A 22447-nucleotide genomic window follows, 5' to 3' on the forward strand; every position below is an offset into this window, starting at 1 on the left:
ACAGATTCCTTGCTTCTTTAAAAAAAATTTTTTTAATGTTTATTTATTTTGGGGAGAGAGAGACAGAGTGTGAACCAGAGAGGGGCAGAAAGAGAGGGAGACACAGAATCTAAAGCAGGCTCCAGGCTCCAAGCTGTTAGCACAGAGCTGGATGTGGGGCTTGGACTCACAGACCATGAGACTGTGACCTGAGCCGAAGTCAGACGCTTAACCAACTGAGCCACCAGGCACCCCAATTCTTTGCTCCTTTGCTCCTCTGGGGTTATAGTGAGAACATGGCCATCTGTGAGGATCTCACCAGACCCCACATCTGCTGATCCCTTGATCTTGGACTTTCTAGCCTCCAGAACAGTGAGAAATAAATTTCTTTTGTTTATAAATTTCTGTTGTTCACCCAGTCTATGATAACCTATTACAGCAGCATGGATGGACTAAAATATTACCTTGGAAAATTGTGTGTGTGTGTGTGTGTGTGTGTGTGTGTGTGTGTGTGTGTGTGTATTTTTTATGTCTGGGAAACGTTTTATCTCTCCTTCTATTTTGAACGACAGGCTTGCTGGATAAAGAATTCTTGGCTGCATATTTTTCTGATTCAGCACATTTAATATATCCTGTCACTCCTTTCTGGCCTGCCAAGTTTCTGTGGATAGGTCTGCTGCAAACCTATCTTCCCTTGTAGGTTAAGGATTTTTTTTCCCTTGCTGCTTTCATGATTCTCTCCTTGCCTGAGTATTTTGTGAATTTGACTATGATATGCCTTGTTGATGGTCGGTTTTGGTTGAATCTAATGGGAGTCCTCTGTGCTTCCTGGATTTTGATGTCTGTGTCTTTCCCCAGGTTAGGAAACTTTTCTGCTATGATTTGCTCACATAACCCTTCTACCCCTATTTCTCTCTCTTCCTCTTCTGGGACCTCTATGATTCTGATGTTCCTTTTTAATGAGTCACTGATTTCTCTAATTCTTAAATTGTGCTCTTTTGCCTTCATCTCCCTCTTTTTTTCTGCTTCATTATCCTCCATAAGTTTGTCCTCTATATCGCTGATTCTCTGTTCTGCCTCATCTATCCTTGCCGCCCTGGCCTCCACTCGAGATTGCAGCTCAGTTATAGCATTTTTTATTTCATCCTGACTAGCTTTTACTTCTTTTATCTCTGGAGGAAGGGATTCTAATCTATTTTTGACTCCAGCTAGTATTCTTATTATCATGATTCTAAATTCTGGTTCAGACATCTTGCTTGTATCTGTGTTGGTTAAGTCCCTGGCTGTCGTTTCTTTCTGCTCTTTCTTTTGGGGTGAATTCCTTTGTTTTGTCATTTTGAAGGGAGAAGAGGAATTAATGAGGTTAAAAAATTAAAATTAAAAAAATTAAAATTAAAAAAAAATTTAAATTAAAAAATTAAAAACAAACACACACACAAAAATTAGAATAAATAATGCTAGATCCTAGGTGTGTTTTAGTCTGGGTGTTGAAAGGGACTTGATAGATTAGAGAAAAAAGAGGAAAGAAATAAAAAAGGAAATCACTTGAAAATTTGAAAAAATGAATACCCTGAAGTAGACTAAAATGAAATGATGGAAGTAAAATAGAATTTGAAAAAAGTTATACAAAGGTAGAAAATATAGAAAAAATTAAAGAAAAGAAAATATTTTTCATAAAAATTGAAAGTAAAAATGAATTTTTTCTCTTTCTGTATTCAAGAAAGAGAAAAGAAACAAAGAAGAGAGAAAAAAAAGAAAGAAAATTGAATAGATGGACCAGTGAACAGACTGAAATACGAGTGAAATGACTTCGTTTCCCCCTAGAAGTCAAATTATGAAGTGCTTTATAGTCCATAAACTAAGCAGGCGGAGAGACTTGTGTTCCTGAGGAGCGGGGTTGGCCCAGCTGGGCGGGGCTTAGTGTAATGGCTCCATTCTCCACTAGATGGCGCTGCTTAGCTTACTGGGATGGATTGTTATGGCGCTTGTAGGTGCGTGTGCGCATGCGCGGGAGCGGCAAAAATGGCGTCACCCGACTACCCGACGTCTAGTGTCAGAGCTGTTCTCCCCGATCAGCAATCGCGCACCCGTCCTTCGTCTTCGGCTTCCATCCACTCCCCGCTTTTACACAGTCCGTGACCAAGCCCCAGGTAGCACCTCCCTCCTGAGTTTGGTCTCAGATGCGGCTGTTTTTCCTGATCCCTTGCTTGTGAGGGACTGTGGCTTTGACCTGTTCTGCCCGTCTGCAGGAGGGTCTCGCCGAGCAATGGCGGGGTGCCAGCAACGCTTGCTGGACCCTGCTGCTGCCGATGCCCAGAGAGTGAGGCCAGGTGCCAGCCCGCCCCAGAAAAAGTTCGCGAGATAGTGTAGCAGCAGCGCCTCAGGGACTATGGAAAATCACAACACACATCTGGCACCAGGCTTCACCCTTAACGACCTTGTTCCAGTACCAGCGAATGTGGTTGTTCTCCCAGGTCCATTGGGGCCTTGCCTTTGGGGGACCCACACAGCTTCTACCAGGTGTTCTCCCAGCAGGGGAACCGCCTCTCTCCGTGTGGCCTGAAGACCTCCGGACCCCACTCTGCTCCCGGGGATTCGCCCTTCCCACCAGAGCACCGCCAGGTATTGAGCTGCGGAGTTTCAGACTCAGCGCTTCCCCTGTTGATAGTCCTAATGGAATTTAAACCCTCTCGTTTCTCCCTTTTTAGTTCAGTGCCTGCGGCTGTTTCCACTTTTCCACTTTCCCTCCAGCTGCTTTTTGGGGAAGGGGGTGCTTTTCCCGTATTCTCCCCCCTTCCCCCGTCTCCGTCCTCTCTCCACATGCAAAAATGGCTCCCCTGCCCCCTGCAGCTTCTCTCTCCGCCACTTCACCTCTCCGCGCCTCGCACCTGCTGAATTCTGTGGTTCAGGTTGTGCAGATGGTTGTGTTAATTTTCAGATCAGTTTTCTAGGTGGGCAGGATGGTTTAGTGTTGGTCCGGCTGTATTTCATGGACGGGAGACACACAAAAAACTTCCATGCTGTTCCGCCATCTTGGCTCCAAGAGCTATATATAATATTTGATATACCTTCATACTATATAATTAGTATATGGCACTATGTAATATATTGGTGCTATATAATTTGTAAGCATATACATACCCATATATTTTGAGGGGGGGAGTGCTCAAGGTTTTTTTTACAACTGATAAAGGTGCTCCATTGAAAAGGGGTGAAGACTCTGAGCTAGAGGGATAGACAGGCTCCTAGGCCTTAATGACCTGACTGTAATGTGGTTGACTCCATTAATACAGTGGCGGAGTCACTAGATCCATTAGTGGGGTCTTTAGTCATTTGCACGTTCAAGAAAGTCCAGTGGTGGGGCGCCTGGGTGGCTTGGTCGGTTAAGCGTCCGACTTCGGCTCAGGTCATGATCTTGCGGTCTGGGGTTCGAGCCCCGCGTCGGGCTCTGTGCTGACAGCTCAGAGCCTGGAGCCTGTTTCGGATTCTGTGTCTCCCTCTCTCTCTGCCCCTCCCCTGTTCATGCTCTGTCTCTCTCTGTCTCAAAAATAAATAAACGTTAAAAAAAAAAAAAAAAAAAAGTCCAGTGGTTTTAGGGGAACTTTTCATTTCCCATGAACTGAGAAGGGGGTAGGCCTGATCCCATGGAGGCTGGAGTCTCCAGCAGAGTTATCAGCACTGTCTATAATCCTCCGTCTAAAATAATAATGGCTTTATAATTAGATTCTTAAAAATTGCCCAATTCTTGCTCTCTTTTAATTTGAAAAGCTTCTTGAAGAAATAGACATTTCAAGAGACTGGCATTTGATGACCTGACGGTAACCTTTTCTTTTAGTGTAATGGTGATAAGAAAGTTAATCAGAAGAAAAGAAATAAATAATTTACAGAGATAAAGAGAGCAAGTCCCTGGTGGGGAGAAGCCAGGGGATTGTGGTGAAGTTCACTTATGAAAGAAACAGAGTTTTATATTCAGAATCAGGTTTTCTTTCTTTCATCTTCAGAAACTGGGGATAGGGAGGAAGGGCAGCCTCAGGTTGGAATTCTCAGAAAAGAGTAATTGAAACAATAACTTTTGGAATGGTACTATTATTTCCCTTGGTTTATGGTTGAGATTTAAGAGATTAAGAACTGGGACAAAACCATATCTTACCAGTAAAAGGCAGAGAGAGGGGGAATGAGGGCCATCTGAGTCCAGGATCAGTTTTCTTAACAACCACTAGTCCTTAAGCCCTGTGTGTCTGGCTTTCCTCACAACTGCATGGGGCTTTCTTCCCTATGTCTGAACCGTACTCTCTCCCAAGATGAAATTTATGACACTTTTAGGGTCATGTCATTGGAAAAGGACACCTCTCACTCCTTCTTGGGGCCAGGCTGCCATCGGGAAAGTGACCCAGCTTTTATTGGGCCACCGATCAGTCTGTAGACATTTTTGTACCATGTGGGACTATGATGAAAACAAGAAGGCTTGGAACACATCCTCCTTTGGAATGGGGTTGGCCTGGAGTTTAACCTTTCCATATATTTTTTAAAAGTTTTTCTAACATCAGTAGACATATGAAAGGTGAAAACAAGTTTGCAGGTAAGCTTTTAGACTATTCAAAAGAACGAAGTGTTTTAAGAAGTTCAAGCAGATATTTATTCATCAAGATCATCATCCCTTTATTGATAAAATTTTGCAGATAAACTTTGCATTGGCTCTGCCTCAGACTAGGTTTGTAACCCTGGGCAAATTATATAATTTCTCTCAGGCTCAGTTTTCTCCTCTGTCAAATGGAATCATGAGATCAAACATTATCACGTGGAAGGCACCTCTGACAGGTGTTGGCAGAGTCAAAGCTCATTTGACTTTTGTAACAAATGAGGTAGGAGTTATTTCCCCCATTTTACAGGTGAGAAAACGGAGGCTTTCAGATTCCTTGTCCAAGGTCACGTGTCTAATTGATGCACATCGGATGTGAGGACTTCTAGGTCCCTGTGACCTCTATTGCTCTCTCAGTTCCAGTCTAAAGTGAAGATCAAGGTAGCTGGTCAGCAAAGAATCGAGCTCTTTCTGCACTTATTTTTGTTTCCTGCTCTGTGCTGGTCCATTTACTCTCCCTGTCTGAACTACAGTTGTGGTTTGTGGAACAGTTAAACAAACAAACCAAAACCCCAAAACCAGAATAGCCTTTTTGTTTTGTTTTGTTTTTGGTCACCAGATACTCTGGAATCAGTAATGCCTCTTACGACTTTAGTAGTTTCAATAGAATGGAAAATCTTTTTATTTCTCTGATTGCTTGGAAGCAAAAGGAAATAAAGATTTAAGTTGGTTTAGAACAACCAGATAGGCATGGAACTTTGCTGACTCCTTAAAATTGACCAAGGGTTTTCTCCTCTGTGGGAAAGAGGGAGGGTATAGACTAGACTCTGCCTGCCTGCTCTAGCTGCTTGGCTTGTTGGTTGGGCTTGGTGATGAGTGATGATGTTCGGTTCCTCAGGGAGACCAACGAAGTCACAAACTGAGTAACTGATTGAAGCAGACCAAAGACACAGGTTGGGAAGGTGGGGTGTCAGCATGCTGGGTCCCTGTGCTTCTGAATATGGGATACCCAGTGGCACTGACACCATCCTGGGCATCAGGCAGGGCTGAAGTATCTCAGATTGAGATGCCCAAACCTCTCTGCAGCAGCGGGTCTATATACTGTGTCACACACTCATCTCACAAAAGCTTCATTAGCAAATGAAGTCTTTGGCTGCAAAAAATGAAGAGCAGTTCCCAGTGATCTGCTTCAAGGGCTACCAATGACTCACCATTTTTCCACCACATATGGTGTCTTGATGATGCAGTAGTCATTGACTGGTAGACAGGCCTAGAAGTCAGGGGTTAACAGCTCAGAGACCAATTCCCAAAGGTGCCAGGCTGGCCATGTAACTCACTGAAACCTCAGAAATAATCCTATGACACAGGTGTGATTATTCCTCTTTGTACAGCAAAGAAAACTGAGGGTTAAGGAAGTTACTGAGTTGCCCAAATCCACATTCTAGTAAGTGGTGGAATGGGATTTCAATTACAATTGTCTAACTCCAAAACCCAACCAAAGGCAGGTTTGCCAAGGGTGACATCCTAGTGTATCTAAGGTCAAAAAAAAAATTGGGATTGTGCTGTGTGCTCTTGAACTGCCAATAAAGACATAGATTGTGTGTTTATTAGATTATTATTTTCAAAACAAGTGTTCTCAAACGCTTTCTCAGCTATTTCATGGAGAGAGCCCTGAAATAGTCCATGAGACTAGCTCAGGATAAAAGCAATGGATGGTGTGATGGAATTATATAATTTATATTCAGAAGAATGTTCCCCAATCAACAGTAAAAAAAAAAAAAAAGTCCAGGGAAAACGAGCGGACTGGCGTTCTTGCCCATGAAGCTTTGCCATGGACAGAACAGTGTTTGATGGAAATTGTTAGGGCAAGTCTATGCTACGCATGACCTTATTTATACAGCATTGCCGGTTACCCAGGTGCTCTTGAAACCATTTGGGTTAGATCATGCCTAGGGTCCTCCAGAAAGGCATGGGATGCTTTGACAAGCTTTGATAATTCTGTTAAGACAGATTTAAAAAAAAAAAAAAAGATAAAATCATGGCTGTCATTCAGATATTAAAAATGAATATATGGTAAATATTTTATTTAACTTGTTAATGAGGAAGCTGGTAAGGGTGTTTCTATAACTAGTTCAAAGAAGAAGCCAACCCCCCCTCCCCCAAATATATATGGATACAAGAATGTTGAAATGTGCTAATGGAGGCACAGTTAGCTTCTTCCATTGCAGGAGGAAAGTCAATCGGACATCCACACAGGACTGGGCAGGATTTGCATTTTGCATTGCTATTAGTTATCTGTGATGTACAGCGTTGTAAAATGCCTCAAGGGCAATGAAGACTCGAATCAGATAACTCAGGAAGGCTGTGCAGTGGTTAGACAATGCATCGTTTTCCATTGAAGCACAAAATTTACCCTGTAACTCCTATTGTTGAGAAATGATAAAGGGAAGTATTTAGCTACAGAATTCTAAAGATAGCAGGGTAAGTTTCCTTCCAGAGGAAAGGCTGTCTCTGTATCTTTGTCTCTTAAGAGGAGGCTTTGTGAGAACAGACAGCTGGATCTCTATGCTGCCCTCTCCCTTCATGGCTCGATTAGTGGGAAAATGATTTAAAATCTCAGTTCCCTACTCTAACTCAGGGGTAGTACTATTATTTACCTTAAGGGTTTGGGGGAGGAATAAATGATAACCATAAACTGTGCTTAGCACAGTGCCCAGCACAACACATGCCTGCTATTATTATTTTTATTGATTACAATTTTTCACTGTGCTTTTTATTTTTCCTACACTTACATGTTCCTTCCCTTTCTCTCCACCCCCCTCCATCTATAATAAAGAATAGGAGAACTAGTTACAGTGTTTTTGAAAAAAAGTATAGATGGCATCTGTTTCCTGTTCTTGATTTTGAAATTAACTGTGTAGATTGTGATGTGATGTATTCCCTTCTATTTAAAAAATAAAGCCTCCTCTGTCCAATATTTGCTTTTTTGTTGTTGTTTTTTGAGTAATTCCCATTCCCCGTCTTGAACCAGCTACCCTGAATTTAAATTTGAAAACGTGGTTTCTTTTCTCAAGTTAGTGGCCAGAGAAAACAGTCTCTAGACTGGGAAAGGCCCTCCTTACAGGGGATAGTACCCCACGGCCTGGAGAGGTGGTTTTCTTGAGTCAGGTGTAGGAGCTTGGTGGTGAATCTATCCCTGGTTGGACTCCTCAGACCCTAGGAGACATGTCCATGGGCTGGAGAATCTATGCACCCCTGGGGGCAGTGCATAGTGGGCACCAGAGAAGATTGTCTATATGGTCCTGCCCAGGCCAGTTGGTGCAAATCTGCCTTTGAGAAGTTTGTTTTTTCCCTTTGAGTCTGGCGGAGGGGGCATCTCTTCAAAGAGGAATTTCTGAATGTCTCAGGGTTCCATCAGCCCCATTTCTTATACCTTGAGAAACCGTCAGATCATTCAGGTGAACCCCACAGGTGTGACACCTGCCCTCCCTCCCCTTAGCAGCCTGCGTTCTGCAGGAGAGGAGCAAGTATTTATCCTGAGTGAGCCAGGTTGGGGAAGGAGTTTTACCTCTAGGCAAAGTTCAGGGATAGGAGGAGGAAAATATTGCTGTGTCTAAGCTTCCTTTAAATTTATGGGCCTGGAGTGCTACCCTGGAGAGAGCCATTTTTTACTCCACAATTTTACTCCTAATCTGATGGTTCCGAGAACTCCTGGGATAGCGAATTGTCCTGATGCCTTAGGAAACAGCGGAGATTAGATCTCACAGGTCAGCTGGTGTGTAATTGGGATCTTGGAGCTGGGCCGACAACACAGTCAGATTTACACAAGGCTCCTTGCCTCTGGGGACTCTTTCTTTTGCTGTCATATCATCTCTGCAGCAAACCTGCTTGTTTTAGCTCTTGATAGAAAAGTAACTCACCTTGTCCATTTTTTCACAGTGTATAAACAAAAAAGGAAATGGTAGGCTGTTAATTGAGTAGCAGGACCCAGTCTTGGCCAAACTTGGTGCCATGGAGAGAGACATGGACCAATGGCAAAATATCAGGACTTGAGCCCGGCTCTGCCTTGGGTCAGTCATGACCTCTGAACAGTGGAGATAATGAAACTGGTGACCTCCTGAGGTCATGATTATGAAAGATGGTAAACGTCCAAACATCCTTAAGCTGTAAAAGGACTCACATGAAGTGGAGACCCCAGACTGGGACACCAAGTAAATAAGTATGTTTGTGGAACCAAGATATGATGTGAGACGTGGGGTTCAAGCAGGTCTGCTTCCTGACCTCCAAGTAGGATGCACCTTGTTGCCACATAGTCCTGGGGGGCCACTAGCAGAGGGAAAATTCTGGCTGCTAGCATGGTAGGGCTCTAGAGGGAGTGTTCAAGGGGTTTATGGAGGTGGTGTTCAAGGGCAGCTGAGATCTTGTGGCCTACAGGTGAGCTGAGGGCTAGTGCAATTAGGAAATTACTGATGAGCTCACTGGTACTCTCTAGTGGATAAAGCCTGGAATGTTAGGTTAATAACCTAAGTGATTAATACTATGGTGAAAATTGCTTTAGGCATCTCTCTGACTCTCTTTGCTGGCCCCTCTTGTCTTTATTGCCTCTTTGACTGAATTCAGAGTCCTTGAACTGCCCTCAAGGTCCATCCATTTCTCTTCACCCATCCCCAGGAAAATCTCTGCACTGGTCTGTTGTCCCCCTGGAGAACTTTGAAGACAGAGGTCTTGGTGCATGTATGGATGAGCTCCTCCAAACTGTGCATGCACATGGATGGAAGAGAGAAGGTGCCAAAGGGCTGAGTCCTGGAAGTTCCAACATTTAGTAGTCAAGTAGATGAAGAGGGACCTTCCTGCTTTTGCCAAAGTATTTCTTAAGAATAAATTCTGAGTGGTAACATTTCTGCCTAAAGGGTAGGAATGATATAGTTGTAAATGAATTTATGAGTCAATTTCTGGGCAGCTTCACCAGCACTGGATATTAGCATTCAACTTTTTTTTTTTTTTATGGTTCTTTTAGAATATGTAAACTGTCATCTTTAGACTGCTTTCATTTACATTTCTTTGATTTCTGGAGAGAATTAACATTTTCCCCCTCTGTTTCTCTACTAATTATATTTCCCTTATGGGAATGGTCCTGTCTTTTACCTATTTGTCTTTTGCAAATTGACATTGATTTTACAATTTGAATTAGCTAATTGTGATAGATCTTAATTCTTTGTAATGTTTGATAGAAATATTTTCCCTCTTCAAAAATCTTTAGTAATGCTAATTTTTATAGTGCAATCATTAAAATTGTTTCAAAGCTGAGAAAGTTAAAATTCCCCCAGAGAGGTGATAAACACTTTTTTTCAAAACTTTTTGCAAATTCTTCCGTAGTTAGATTTTATATTGGAATCTTTAGCCAACCAAAGCTTATTTTGGTGAATGTTTTATTTTAAATAACTTTTTCTATTGTAAAATCATTAAATATTTGTTATTGAAAAGAAAATGAAGAGCAAAAAGAAAAACATAATGAAATTTCACCATCCAGAGATAACCACTGTTGACATTGTGATTTGGATACCTCCAAATTTATCTGTTTTTAAAAATACAATTGCAAACAAACATACTGTACAAATGCTTTTATAACCTGTCGTAACATATTAATGACATATTTCAGCAGCATTAGATATTCTTTTAAAATATTATTTGGAGGCGCCTGGGTGGCTCAGTGGGTTAAGCATCAGCTCTTGGTTTTGGCTCAGGTCATGATTTCATGGTTCATGGGGTCAAGCCCCACATCGGGCTCTGTGCTGACAGTGTGGAGCCTGCTTGCAGTTCTCTCTCTCCCTCTGTCTCTGTCCTTTCCTTGCTTGTGCTATCTCAGTCTCTTTCAAAATAAATAAGTAAACATTGAAAAATAAAATAAAATATTATTTGAAACAGTTACATGTGTATCATAATGACCTCAATTTTCTATTTTTTTTTAAGACATCACTATGATGAACAGTGCTGCAATACAGATACCTAAGCATAAATCTTGGCCCACATTTCTGATCACTTCCTATGCTCTTAAGTTTCTTAAAGTAGAATTTCTGAGGCAAAGGTTATAAATGTGTGTGTGTGTGTGTGTGTGTGTGTGTGTGTATTTAAGTTTTTAATTTTTTGCTTTTTTCACATATACTGCCAAATTTAAGTTTCCATCAGAGTGAATGGATGTGGTCTCCCCTCCTACCCATCTTTCCCCCTTGTTAACATTAGCTATTCACATTTTTGCAATTTCATGTTCCATTGATAAGCCAAAATGGTATGTGTATATTTAAATTTTTTTAATTAGTGAGTTAAAGTTGGATTTCCCACCACTCCCATTTTTATTGGATATTTTCTTTGTGAATTACCTATTAATGATGTTTATATATTTTATATACTAGCTTATATACTTTTGTATTTTTTATGTGTTTTTAAAACTGGGCAGCTCATTTAACAATGATTTCAAACACAGTATAATGAATATTTGTGAATTCCACCCTGCTACCCAGATCCATCAAAACCAAACATATATGCTTCTTATTTTTGTTATGAAATTGAATACCTGTGTACCTCCTCCCAAACCCAATCTCATTTTTCCCTGCTCAGAGGCAACCACATCTGAAGTCTGGTGCTGATGGTTCTCCTTTATGTATATGTTTGCAACATATGTATGTAGCTGTTCAAATATATAGCATTATTTTTTATGTTTACAAATTTTTACACTCTACTTATTTATCTGTACTTGGCTCTTAATCCAGCATTATATTTTTGAGATTGACCTCTATTGATAAAACTGCTATAAGTGGTCTCATTGTATATCACAATTTGTTGGTTCTGTTGATGGATATTTGTCTGGTTTACTTTTTTGTTTGTGTGTTTTTTGCTGTTACGAACAATGCCGCAATGGACTTGCATTGTCCACAAGTGCAACGCTTCTACAGTTTACTCCTAGAAGTGAAATCTCTTGGTTTGTAAGATATGGTTCTCTTCAGTGTTGTTAGATGTTGACCATTTTTTCCCAAAAATGGTTATGCCAATAAGCACATAATCATCAAAATGTGAAAGTTGATCTAATTTTTCCATGTCATCATCAGCACTTGATAGTGCCAGACTATTTGATGGTATCTCATTTTTCATCTTTCTTTTAAAGAAAAATTTTTTTAATGATTATTTTTGACAGAAAGAGGGAGAGACAGAGCACGAGAGGGGGAAGGGCAGAGAGAGAGGGAGACACAGAATATGAAGCAAGCAAGCTCCAGGCCTTGAGCTGTCAGCACAGAGCCCAATGCAGGTCTCAGACCCACAAACCATGGGATCATGACCTGACCAAAGTCAAGAGTCAGACGCTTAACTGACCGAGCCACCCAGACACCCTTCATTTTTCATCTTTCTGATTACCGGTAAAACAAGCTTGAGAATCTTTTTACTTGTATCATTTGTCTTTTAGATTTCTTGTGCTATAGATTGCTTTTTCAGACCTTTTGCCCATCTTTCTATTAGTTCATTAGTGTTTTTCTTACTGATGTTAATTTTTTGTGGTTATATGTGTTGCAAACATCTCCTCCCAATCTGCATTATGTATTTTCACATTGCCTGAGGTGTTATTTTGTTGAACAGGTTTAAATTTTCATGTAGTCAGATCCATCAGTCTTTTCCTTCAGGAATATTCTGTAGAGGAGGCAAATTTATCTTTACTCTCTGAGGGTTTTTTGGTTGGGCCTGAGGATTAAACCCACTGAAGACAGACTAACAGAAGAATAGTATACAGATTTGTATGATTTTACAGGACACAGAAACCCTCAAAAGGAAATGAAGACCCAAAGACATGGCAAAACCCACGTGCTTTTATATGGGGTTAAACAAAGGCAGGCAATGTGGACGAGTAACTAAATTATGTAGGGAAGCTAACAGAAGATAAGAAGCCTTTTAACAAGGTTTGTTGGTACAGATTTCTTTTAGCTTTTATTCTCTACTGAAGAATGGTTCTTGCCCCCTGGTACTGGGAGGGTATCTTTCACATGGGAATCCTTATCTCCTGGTTTAGGAAAAAGGGGAGATTAGAATGCCCTTTATGAATCAGCCGTTTTTCGAGTGTCTTTAGTGGAATATTTGAGGACCCTCCCATCCGTAGCATCTCCATTTCTTCATTTTTTTCCTTTTAAGTTTCAACAACAACAAAAAAGCAATCCCTTTACCAAAGGTATCTGTGATTTGTTGTGATCTCTTGGCATTCCTAGAATTTACCTTTATTGATTATCACATTCTTCTTGTCACACCTGCACTCTCTAAGCTCAGTGAAAAGTGATTTTTCTGCCAATGCTTGTTGAGTCTGATGTGGATGAGGTGATTCATAAGTTAGCAAATGTATGCTTTGCACAAGGCATTCTTGCCTCAGTGGACTTTGCTAATTGACTGCATTAAGTTCTTCATTCATATACCCGTATATTTATTTGTTCACTTAGGCAACAACTATTTTTGGAAAATCTACTGTATGCCTGAACTTGGTTGTAATCTGTTCAGACCAGTTTTACTGGGATTGGCACTTGTGTACATTTGCCATCCTAAGACTGCATTTGTGTGTGTGTGCGCACGTGTGGTATTTTTCACAGATTTGTGGGTGAGGATGATACTTATCTTTTAGGATGCGTTGAGTACTGGGCTTTGCTTCTCCATGATTTGGAACTGATTACATAATGTGGCAAAATCTGTTTCTTGAATATACAGAAATACTGTTCACTGAAGTTGTTTAGGTTACATTTCTAATGAGTTTCTTAAGTTCTTCCTCCTTCACCATTATTTTCAGGTTTTCTACATCTTCTTTTGCTGATTTTATATTTTGTATTGTCCCTTTGGCTGCACATTTTGAATTATCATAAACTGTGCATTGCAATCATTTATAGTTTAAAATCCCTTATATCAATTGCTTGTATTTAATTTTGTTGATTCATACCTTTTCATTTATTTATTATATTTCCAAGCATTTTGATTTATCTTATAATCTTTTCAAGAGAGTGAACAGTTAAATTTATTTATTATTTCCACTGATTTTTTTTCAGCTTATTTATTTTTGTTCTACATCTTTATTAATTTCTTCCTATTTTTCCTTATGTTGACTCTTTTCTTTTTATAAGATTTGAAATCACATGCTTTGTTGACTTATTTCATATTTCTAAAATGCATCTCTGTCTTTCCCTCTGGGCCCTGATTGTTTGTACTCCCCTGACTTATGACAGGTGGTATTTTCGATTTTATAATATTCCTGAAGTTAATATCATGCTCTTAATTTCCTACTTCACCCTGTTGCTGAGGAGAATTTTTGCTGCTGTTGTTAGAAGTTGTTATTAATTTGTTTTTTGTTGTTGTAAATGTTTATTTTTATATTATTTTAAATTTACAGAAATGTTAAAAGACTAGTATGAAGAATCCTGGTTCATCTTTTACCCAGATTCACCATTTGTTTATATTTTGTTTGTTTACATTTTCCTGGATTGCTTTATTACTCATTTTCTTTCTCTATATGAATTTTCCCCTTGAACCATTTGAGAATAAGTTGAAGATGTACATACATACAGACTGAAATATTTCAGTATATATTTCCCAAGACAGACATTTTCTCTTATAAAAATTAGGAAATTTAACAGCTAAGAAAATTGTGAAGTTTCATATTGATAACAATATAGTTATCTGATTCTATAGCCCATATTCAAATTATTAGTTATCCCAATATTGTTTTTATGTATTTGATACTATATATACTATATAAGTAATACTATATACAATCCTATATATTTTATACTATATATAACACTCTATATGCTATAGAGGTATAGAGTATTATACATAGCATATATTTATATGCATAAATATATATGTATATATTTATATATAATTTATTTATCTAAATATAAATGTGTATACTATATATATACTATAGTATAATACATAGTACTTTAGTATAGATAATACTATATACTTTAGTACTATATGTAATTGTATAGTATGTATATATATACAGAATACATATTTATATTTAGATAAATACATTTATGTAATTTAAATTTATAATTTATATTTAAATTTAAAATTAAATTGGTGTGTATTTTATTATATATTGTAAATACACCATGTACATATGTGTGTGTATCTATCTATCTACACAGAGAGAGAGAAAGAGAGCATTTCAGAATTTACAGTAATTATGATGACTAACAACAACTGAAATGGCCACATGTTTACAGCAACCCCCACCTAGAGGGCACTCAATATATTAATATTTATTTTCTTATTATACTATGTTTTAAAGAAGTATATATTTATTTTCATATTTATTATTTTTTTATTGTGCACTAACTATATATTTACAGTAAAAAAATAAAGCAAAATAACAAAAATCAGAAATCGCAGGTCATAGAGATGAGCACTGTTGGTAATTAGATGTATGTTTTCTAGACTTTGGCTTTTAATGAGCAAAAATTCTGAGCTTTTTTTCTAGTTAAATAAAATATGAGTACATTAAAAATATGGCATCATACTTGTATGACATATGGTTTTACCTTCCTTTAAGCCTTAGTATTATATTATTGTATGTACTTTATAGATAAAATTCACAGCATCTTTGCAAAGTAGAACATTTTTAGGTTCAGAGAGGTTCAATAAATTGCCTAAGTCACACAATAGTAAGATATGGAGTTAAGGTCTAAACCCTTGGATGCTCTACTTCCGAGGCTATAGATTAGATCATTATTTTGTCCAAGTCTCCTTTTTTTTTTTTTTTTTTTTTTTACTTATTAGCATTTAGCTTTGTTGCACTGTGGTGAGAAAGTATGTAACTTTCCTCTGGATTCATTTTTAGGATCTTATCTAAGAGTTAGCATATATATATATACCAATGCCCTATACCTTGAGAAAAATGTAGAGTTTATGTTGTTACTAAGTTCAATATATGTCTGTTGGTTCCAACATACCAAGTGTATAGCATTCTTAGCCTCTATATTTATACAGATAGTCTTCAAATTTATATATATTTATATATAGTCTTCAAATTTATATCTATTTTTGTCAGAGCTCCAATGACTTCTAAATTTTTGTCTATTGAAATGTGTCTATTTAATTTTCAAGACTGTCTAATTTTTGTCTTAGCCTGATCATGAATTCATACCTCCCATGACAGTAGTTTGCTTTTGATTTATTCCATTTGTTTTTGCATTTCTAACTTTGGTAAGCCATGTCTTCACTGTTGTTTTTATATTTTTCCTTGTAATCTGGAGCCTCTTTTCACCCTCCCTCCACCTTTTTTGGTTTCAAAATCTCTTTTATATGATACCACCTTGACCAGCTGTTTCCCTTTTGTTGCATGAGGTTCCTCAATAAAACTTTTTTATTTTTTGGTTTTCTGCATTGTTTCATTACAGAAACCTATCATTAAGCAACAAACATATTGTTGGGTCTTATATTTTCATCCAGTATGGGAATTTGTCTTTTGAGACATTAACGGCCTATGTATATGGCCTCCTTGGGGATGCAGTTAGTATAGTGATACGAGATGGGTTCTTGGTTACAAGCTGAGGACTTTCTGCAAGTTACTTAAAAACTCTCTGAGGAAGCTACCAGTTTTCTTTCCTTATCTGTAAAATCGTGTTAATTAAGAGTATAAACCTTAACAAGTTGTTGCAAAGATTAAATGAGATCAGAATAGAAACATATTAAACTAGTATTTGTAAAATGTAACTGTCGTTATTTGCTATTATAGATAACCATGCCCGGAAATTTCATTCAAAGCAAGTTCCTTGGCAATAGTGTATAAAACAAATTTCTAAAACAACAATCTGTGCTCAACATGAGGGAAATCAGTTTCATACTTTTCTCTAGCTCTGTCTCAAATTTCTCTCTGAGATAACAGGAATAACTTACAGTAAAATTGCTGAGAAGCAGTGGTCAGGTTTCAGTTCAACTTGTCCGTCTCTACTTCTGGCTGCGCTGTGGAGTTTCACAGCTTGACTTACATTTAGCCCTGTCAGGAATCACTGTCTTGCTTTCCATTTAATTCATTAAGTATTTAGGTTGTACAAAGACGTCGTTTGCTTCCATGATAGGGATTGGAGCTGCAGACGTAGTTGGCCTCTGCTCTTCTCATCAAGCATGGAAAAACTGAAACTAAGAAAAGCAAACCAAGCCATGATGGTTTTCTCCTTCCTGGATCATGGAACTTTTCATCCAATGAAAGCCATCTGGTGGGCAACCAGACAAGAGGACTGACTCTCAGCCTGGGGTTCTCCTTCCAGCCATCCTTCAGCTCCTGTACAGCTGGAACCTCTGCATAGGTTAAAGCTGCTAGGAACTGAAAACGAATTCTCTCTTCTGCTCTGAAAGACCAAAGAGGAAAGCTAAAAAAAAGTCTGAGGTTTCCACTAATGTCTATTTTTAACTTAAGAGGATGGTCTCTGTGTTTTGGGACCCAGATAACCTTCAATCAGACAATGCATAATTACCAAACTGAGGAATAAATATCCTGTAAATATCTGTTAAGCTATAGAATGACGTCATTTATTTTTGTCGTATGAGCTTCAAATCTCTAATGGCTTCTGTTTGATCAGTAAAAGGGAAACAGACATGAGTTCATTTCCCACCTGATGGATAGAGCTGTTTTCTTAAACTTCTGTGATACTAATAATCATGGTTTTTTTTTAAAGTTTTATTTATTTTTGAGAGAGAGAGAGAGAGAGAGAGGCAAAGTATGGGGGGGGAGGGGCAGAGAGGCAGAGAGAGAGAGAGAGAGAGAGAGAGACAGAATCCAAAGAAGGCTCCAGGCTCTGAGCTGTCAGCACAGAGCCCGATGCGGGGCTCGAGCTCATGAACCATGAGATCATGACCTGAGCTGAAGTTGGACGCTTAACCAACTGAGCCACCCAGGTGCCCCATAATAATAATCATCTTGTCTCTTTGTTAAATGTATGTTTCCAAGTTCTCCAGAGATTCTGATTCAGTGCCACTGGGATGTGGCCTCAGATTTGTGCTCTTGACACAAGAAAAGCTTGAAAAGAAAATATAGGTGTGAACTGAAGGAATAGTCTACTTTTAGAATCAGACAGCTCTGGGCTGAAATCCTGGTTCTTTCACCTACTAGTTATGTGGTCTTGCACAAATTAGTTAACCTTACTTAACCTCTTCTGAAAAAGAGTGGAAATAAAAACATCTCCCTCAAAGTGTGTTGAGAGGATTAAAAGAACCAGAGCTATGGATCACACCTCCTTTTGTGGGTGCTGCTCAATCATTTCTACCTCAGTTCATTTCAATGTTATCTGCGAACTTACTTAGCATGTAGGCAAAATGGTTTTCAATTCTTTGTTTGCTTCTGCTGTTGTGGGTGTTTTGTTTTGCTTTACCTATCTTTTCCATTTATTCAGCAGGTATTTGTAAAGCTTTTAATGTGTGCAAAAACTTGGATTTCTCGAACCCCCTAAGCACCTCCCTGATGGTGTGATGTGTCCACACGGCCCACCCCAGGCTTTTAAAGGGACTGACCAAAATCTTGTGTAAGTGACTTGATGTAGCAGGTCCCTAGTTGTTTAGGGGGCTCCCTGAGATTAGAAGTGTCATGTCCTTATCCCTCCTTTGTGCCAGAAATTCCGGTGGGTCGCCTGGGTGGTTAGGTCAATTAAGCGGCCAGCTTCAGCTCGGGTCATGATCTCGTGGTTCATGGGTTCGAGCCCTGCGTTGGACTCTGTGCTGACAGCTCAGAGCCTGGAGCCTGCTTCTGATCCTGTGTCTCCCTCTCTCTGCTCCTCCCACATTCACACTCTGTCTCGCTCCCAAAAATAAATAAAATATTTAAAAAAATTAAAAAAAAGAGATTCTAGTTTTCTTGAGTCCAATCATCCATATACCCGTGTGTGTGTGTATATTTTCTCTGCATTGAGGCAATTTTTTCTCCTTGCTTTACTGAGATATTAGTGACATATAACATATGTAAGTTTAAGGCATACAACGTGATGATTAGATACATGTATATATTGCAGAATGATTACCACCATAAAGTTAGTTAACATCTTCATTCCTTTGCGTATTATGATTTGTGTGTGTGTGTGTTAAGAACTACTCTGCTAATAACTTTCAAATATATAACAGAGTATTGTTAATTATAGTCACCAGCCTGTGCATTAGACCCCCAGATCTCATTTCTCTTATAGCTGGGAATTTGTACCCTTTGACCAGTATCTAGAAATACGGAACACTTTATGAATTTGTGTGTCATCCTTGAGCAGAGACCATGCCGATCTTCTCTGTATTGTTCTAGTTTTAACATATGCGCTGCCAAAGCAAACACCAAGTGTACATTTTCTTTTCTTCAACAGAAAACATTCATTTAAGTAATCCCATTTGAGGGGCACCTGGGTGCCTCTGACTTTGGCTCGGGTCATGGTCTCCTGGTTTGTGAGTTTGAGCTGTGCGTCAGACTTTGTGCTGACAGCTCAGAGCCTGGAGCCTGCTTCGGATTCTGTGTCTCCCTTTCTCTCTGCTCCTCCCCCACTTGGGCTCTGTCTCTCTCTGTTTCTCAAAAATGAATAAAAAATTAAATGATCCCATTTGATTTTACACAGAATATGGTCTAGATGTTTTGCACTATGCAACGTCCCCTTCCTGGCCAGAAAAGCCTTTGCACTTTTTCCTTCCATCTTAATAGCAAGAATTCATTGGATTTCTGAGGGATATACTTATACTTTCTTTATAGTTAGCCTTGCTTCAAATGAATTTAAGACACTTTTTAAGGATGCAAACAATATAAGCCTTCTTAAAAAGAAAATTCAGACATGGCAGATAAGGATGGGAAAAATAAGGTGAATTCATGAATGAGGTGTCATGTCAAATACACATTGTGCTGTTCATTTCACGTCCTGGTCATGGGCCAGATATTTGCTCTGAACTTTCAAGCAGTCATTGCAAACTCTATGCAATTGAGAGATGACCGTGATGATTCTCAAGCCGATTATTAGGAAGATCATATATATGAGCCCTGAATATTGTTTTAACTTTTCCACTATCCCAAGACTTTAGGTCCAAATCAACATCAGGGTCATCAAGAATCTACAGAAGGGTCATGAAGTGCCTTGGAAAACTGTGCTCTCCAACATTCCAGCCAAATGAAAAATGGATCAAGGAATAAGGAGGCCTCTTGATGCAGAGGAGGTGATAGCTGGGTGGAAGAGCTGGGCCAAGGATCAGCCAATCCCTTGGTCCTGAAGTCATCACCATGGCAACAGTAGTTCCTGTAGCTCTGCTCCTACCAGCACTGATACCCTTAAGGGGCACCAGGAAAGAGAGGAGCCTGTCATACTTCTGGGTGAGGCTTTTGGTGAAGGAAATTTATGTATTTTTTATTCATAATCACTGGTAGAAAATAAATAGCCTCTTTGACATTAACCTTGCAAACCCAACTGTACGAAGTAAAGGCAGATGTCTGGCTGCACAGCCTGGCTGAGGCCAGGTGTGCATCTCCTGTGTAGGAAACCTGTAGCCTGCCTCAGATTTGCCTTTTATTCTCTTTACTTTCTAGTAACTGTGCTGCTCAGGACTTTCAACAAGAAAAGCCCAGAGGAGGATAGTTGCTTTTGAAGCCAGCACTCTTGTCTGCCTCATTCATTTCAAACAGAGGTACTTCTCAAAGGGATGAAGGCCTGTGTACAAATAACAATGCCCACTGCATTCTCTTGCCATCAGCTGTGATGTGGTGGCTTTTGATTCTGCACAGAGGCTGCCTTGTTTCAGAAACTGATGGTTCTCCTGAATGAAGGAGGCAACAAGAACAAACAAACGGGGCTCATGGTAAGGCAAGGTACTTCAAGAGAATGGGCTTGAAAGTACTTAAAATAAAAGGTAAACACAGCCTCCATGAAAGTAAAGAATTCTGAAAGGAATTGAGCTGTTCCTGTTGATAATTTGTAGTTCTTAAGGATCTTCACGTGTTTTGTGCAAACACGCATAAGCTCTTTGGAGACATCTGACTTGGGATTTTAGACTTTTTGGTGAAGGAGAAAGAAAAAAAAAGATGAAATCCAAACAGATGTCATAAAGCAGGGAAAACTAATTGAAATAAAAAACATGGGTGGTCTGAGTCAAGTTTAAGGCAGTGAAACAGAAAACAATGCATTAAAAGAGCTGGTAATGAGGCATCTCTGAAGAGGAGAGGGTGGGTGATTTCTCTTTGGAAAGACTTGGAAAAGCCAGCAGGGCTCATTAGAAACACCGTGGGCACTGCTAGGCCTGCTCTGTGTAAGCTCTGAGAGATGGGCCTCCTCTTCCTGTAAACCCTTTTCCTTCCCTTTTGCCTGATAGACGCAAACCAGTGAAAAATCAACATGAGAAATCTAGCCACATTAAATGCTTTTATAAGAAAACCCTTTAAAATTCCCTGTTGGTCAGCATTCTTCATGAGTCTGTGTGGGGGGGCACATTTCAGGCTAAGGACGAGGTACAGGATGAGGAGGGGAGTGAGGGAGGGAGGAAAGTTAAGGGAAGCAGGAATACATGTCCTGGTCAGTGAACATGTTCTCATTTATATACCATGTTCTCATTCAAAAAAATGTCTACCAGCTAGGTGGGATTCCACTGTGTAACTAAGTTAGGGTTAATATCTCAGTTTCACAGAAAAAGGTTGATCACAGACACCCTTGGTTGTCACCCAACAGCCATTCTTTCTTTTAATTTTTTGCTTGCAGAGTCCCTGTTTTGATTGGAAGTCCTCCTTCTCTTGTTGTGAATCAGGGAAGGGTGACCCTACCTTGAACTATAAGAATAAATCCTGGTTTCTTTTTTTAATGGCAACTGAGGTAGACGGAATTTTAAGATGGCTCCCACGATCTTCATCCTCTGGTGTTAATTCCTGTGATTATGGCAAAATGCAGATTATCTGTGTGGGCATACTCTAATTTAAGTCAGTTATTTATTTATTTATTTATTTATTTATTTATTTATTTATTTATAAGTTTATTTATTAGAGACAGAGTGCACTAGCAGGGGAGGGGCAGAGAGGGAAGGAGAGAGAGAATCCCAAGTAAGCAGGCTCTGTGCTGTCAGTGCAGAGCCCGATGCAGGACTTGAAGTCACAAAACCGTGACATCATGACCTGGGCTGAAACCAAGAGTAGGATGCTTAACTGACTGATCTACCCAGCATCCCTCTAATTTAATTCTTTTAAAAGCAGGGAGTTTTCTTCAGTTGGTGGCAGAAGGGAAAGTCAGAGAGATAGAAGTATGAGAAGGAGTCAGTGCACCATTGCTGGCATTGAAGATGGAGGGGGCCTCGCTCAAGGGTGGAGAATGGCCTTTGGACTTGAAAGTGATCCTGGCGGACGGTCAGCAAGGCCACAGAGACCTCAGTCTTACAGCTGCAAAAACCTGAAATCTACCAAAAATCTGAATGATCTTGGAAGTGAATTTTTCCCCAGAGTCCGAGATGAGAGCTCGGGCTGCTAACACCTTGATTTTAGCCTTGCAAGTGTCTAAGCAGAGAACCCACTCAAGCCTTCCCTGATTTCTGACTTATAGAACTCTGAGAAAATAAATGGGTATTGTCTTAAGCTGCCAGGAGTTAAGCTGCATTAAGCTATAACACAGCCATAGAAAACTAATAAAGCAACCTATAGGTAGTGTCAAGAAATCCATATTTCGACTCAGGAAGAATTAGTTTTCAGCGCTGGCCCTAATTAGGAATCAGAAAGTTACCTGCAGCAGAGATGGCTATCCAATAGCCATCCAACTTTCCTCCTTGTGCACCTGTCCCCACCCCCCCTCCCCCCTTAAGGTTATAAATACCAGATTCTTGCCTTCCCAGCTACCCTTGCTGCTGGGTGGTCATATGACCTGGATCTTCCTTTGGATAAACTCC

General features: G+C 39.5%; 1 protein-coding gene and 1 non-coding gene across 2 annotated transcripts in view; both read right to left on the reverse strand.

The window, feature by feature from the left end:
- LIPC (lipase C, hepatic type) overlaps nt 1-16622 on the reverse strand; it is a 159737-nt gene extending 143115 nt beyond the window's left edge. The window contains exon 1 of the mRNA XM_027067364.2: nt 16478-16622. The gene's annotated coding sequence lies outside the window, so the exon portion shown is untranslated. The remainder of the gene's footprint in view (nt 1-16477) is intronic.
- Nucleotides 16623-18783: 2161 nt separating this feature from the next.
- Nucleotides 18784-18890, reverse strand: LOC113602146 (U6 spliceosomal RNA). The gene has a single exon (XR_003423508.1). It is a non-coding gene; the product is annotated as a U6 spliceosomal RNA (small nuclear RNA).
- Between the last annotated feature and the right edge of the window lie 3557 nt (nt 18891-22447).

Source organism: Acinonyx jubatus, chromosome B3, assembly GCF_027475565.1.
Source record: "Acinonyx jubatus isolate Ajub_Pintada_27869175 chromosome B3, VMU_Ajub_asm_v1.0, whole genome shotgun sequence".
In the NCBI taxonomy this organism is placed as follows: Eukaryota; Metazoa; Chordata; class Mammalia; order Carnivora; family Felidae; genus Acinonyx; species Acinonyx jubatus.